Raw genomic sequence first — 3,271 nt, forward strand, 5'->3', positions numbered from 1 at the left:
ATCTGAAAGGCACAATTAAGGATTGTGGAGTTAATGCTGAAATTGTTTGAGTTTATTGTTTTATTTTATTACAATATATGCATTTTAGTAGGATGAATGCAATTATATTTTTGTTCTGCATTTTTGTATGAATAAATTGGACTAAAATTGTTCATTGAAGTTGTTCAATGCAAAATATTTTGTTACCAAGTTTGTAATAATGTTTGTGTTAAGAATGCACGACGAAGTAGGGTGGCTGCTGTGTGGCTGTGAAATCGATGAGCTAACCACAGAACTTGACCCTACTCCAGTGAAAGTCACATGGCAAATTGTTGTTAAAGCTACAAGTAGCTTAAGTCTCATAGCAGAACCTTTAATATTTTACTTAACTTGTGTTTCATGTGTTCATTGTGGGATAATGTTGCAGATAACTCAAAAATGATTTCAAGTGTAAGGAGGGTCAGAGGTTGCTGTTAGGGAAAAGGAAAAGGATTATGTCTGTTGCTCAGAATCTGGTATGATTGCATTCAGTTCTTCTTTGAATATCATGTACTCCATTTAACCAATTGTTGGTTCAGCTGGGAGAATGTTATGTTGCTGCCAACATGAGATAGAAGGTATGTTGCTGTGGCGTCCCCAAAATAATGACTGGTTTGATAGCAATGATTTAATTAACAAAAACCATGGTAAAAAAATTTTTTCTTCTTTTTCTTTTTCATTTCTTTCTCTTTTCACCATAACTAGGTTTAGAAGGAAAATCCTCACTATAGAGTCCTGAATGGCCAGTTCACAACTCTATTCGAAGTCATTTGTTTCTTACCACTCGTGATATCTAAACTATTTTGCTGTTTCAAAAGGAAGAGTATACCAGCCATTACTTTAGGTCGTCACGTGAAAATAAAAGAATAAAATACGATCGATAAACTCTTTTACAAATAAAGTCGCTAATGCTTTCTTTTCAAATAACAAGATTGATCATAAATGCATTCATCATTTAAAGCTGTCCAAAATATGGGAGTTTTACAAAATACATAGTGTCATCCAGAGCAAAGGTGTCCACAGTGATGGCTTCAGCCACATGTATACAATCATCAAATTCCTATACAACAGGTCTACCCATACAAAAACAAAAGAGTAAACCTAACAGTCAGTCCTAGATACACCCACCCTCAAAAAGTATATAAAACTAGTCCATGGAACTGTCCACTATGATGAAGAGCCTCCACTGGTCGCCATCTCTCTTGGGCCACTATCCTCCGTAGAGTCTGCCTCAGATGCCGACATGACTTCCTCGGGAGAATCCACCTCAGGGTCCTCATCGCCCTCTAGAAAGTCAAGAGCATCCACAACAGGCTCAGGAGGTAGCTCCTCGGGATCCTCCTCAGGGTCTTCCTCGGATGACGTCACCTCGATCACTTGGACTGGCTCCACTAGACGGTATGGTGTAGGCGTGGGTAGTATCCACTCCACAGTGCGCTGAAGCGTGCGCACGGGTTCATCTGGATGCACCAAAGAAGTCTCCGTAAATCGAATAGTGCCCCGAAATCGGCACCTCGTGTTGCCTTCGAGGGTCTCCCAGGCTCCCTCTAGGCACTCCATCTCTACTCGATCATGGATTAGCTGCGCCACCATCACGATCTACAAGGAAGAAAAGAAAGGGGTAGACTCTTTCACAAGAATCTAACTATGCCGCAACACAATTCGTCTCATAGCCACTACATGCAAGTAAAAGGGGTATCTTAAGGCTTTTCATCTCTGGTAATCGATTACACAGCCTTGGTAATCGATTACTAGAGGCCAAACTCGAATCACACAGCTTCAGGATAGGAAAACCTGAAAAAGGCACTGTGTAATTGATTACACATACCTGGTAATCGATTACCAGTGACCCATTCCTCTGTGTAATCGATTACACAGACTGGTAATCGATTACCAGAGGCCTCCACAGTGCTCCAGTTCCCTTTGAAGCCTGGTAATCGATTACATCCCCTGGTAATTGATTACCAGAAGCTCCTCTAGCTTCCTGACCTCGTTTTCAAGCCTGGTAATCGATTACACCCCTTGGTAATCGATTACCAGAGACCATCTTAGCCTCATGTCTTCATTTTTAAGCCTTGTAATCGATTACCCACCCTTGGTAATCGATTACCAAAGGCCATATCCCACATATCAATCAAAGTTCACAGCTGGTCAGCCACCACTAGCCTCCTTGCTTTGTGGTCTTTGTTCCTTTTATCTGTTGACTGCCAGGAGCTTGCCTGCTTAGGTACATCACAGGTTCTCATTGACTGACTATGCCCGGGTTGGGTCGGGATTGGTCAAGCTTGGTTTTGGGCAATAGCACCCCACCTGACGTCCCCAAGGTCTCCTGACACCCGCGACATATCTCCAGGTACCACTCTGTGGTCAACGAATAAAAGTAGGAAGTTTCACCCTTCAACACTTCCTCATCTCAAGCTTGTAGGATTATGGGGTACCCATCACATGTGGTACTAGGTGGCGGTCGGGCGATGGTGCACAACAAGTTTTCCACATCCACAAATCGCGCATAAACCCACCATCCCCTGTTGCCCACCTCCAACTGAGCTCACGTACTCCCACGTAGCCCATATCCTCGTTTCTCTCAACACCGGGTCCCCATCAATCCTCCCAAGCTTTCCCCAACATCCAGGTAAAACAACATTCAAACAGCACACACTATCACAGCCAAGAAAACAAGGCAAAGGCAGAAAACTCTGCCCAAAACACCAACCAAAATCACAGCTTTTCTCACTTAAAGACCCCAGTAACAATTCCTTCGTTCCAGTTCGTTAACCATTGGATCGACCCGAAAATTTTACTGGAAGTCTCTAGTACATAAGCCTACATTTTGACCGTTGGGATCTACTAGCAAACATCCAGAACTCATTCTGCATTACTCTTTCCACAACCAGCAAATGCATAGCATTTTTCTGCACTTATGCAAAATTCTGCTACACAATTTCACAGCAAAATTCTGCATAAAGTGCAGATTTCGAAAATCACACTTTCCCTCATCCAATCTTGCCCAAATCAAATCCTACAAGTCCCAAATCATGTATCAGTCATGTCTAAACCAACGTCAAGCTTCAAAACACAGCAACACATAATCTAGGTGTCCCATACCCCTCAATTCAATGGGTTTTCTAGGTTTGAGAAGTGAAATTGAGGATGAGGTAGATTTGAAGCAAACTCTCACCTCACACAAGTCCATAACATCAATTTAAACTTGTTCAAACTGGATTTACGCCTAAAATTTCACCGAATCAAAATT

Source organism: Glycine soja, chromosome 5 (genome assembly GCF_004193775.1).
Source record: "Glycine soja cultivar W05 chromosome 5, ASM419377v2, whole genome shotgun sequence".
In the NCBI taxonomy this organism is placed as follows: domain Eukaryota; kingdom Viridiplantae; phylum Streptophyta; class Magnoliopsida; order Fabales; family Fabaceae; genus Glycine; species Glycine soja.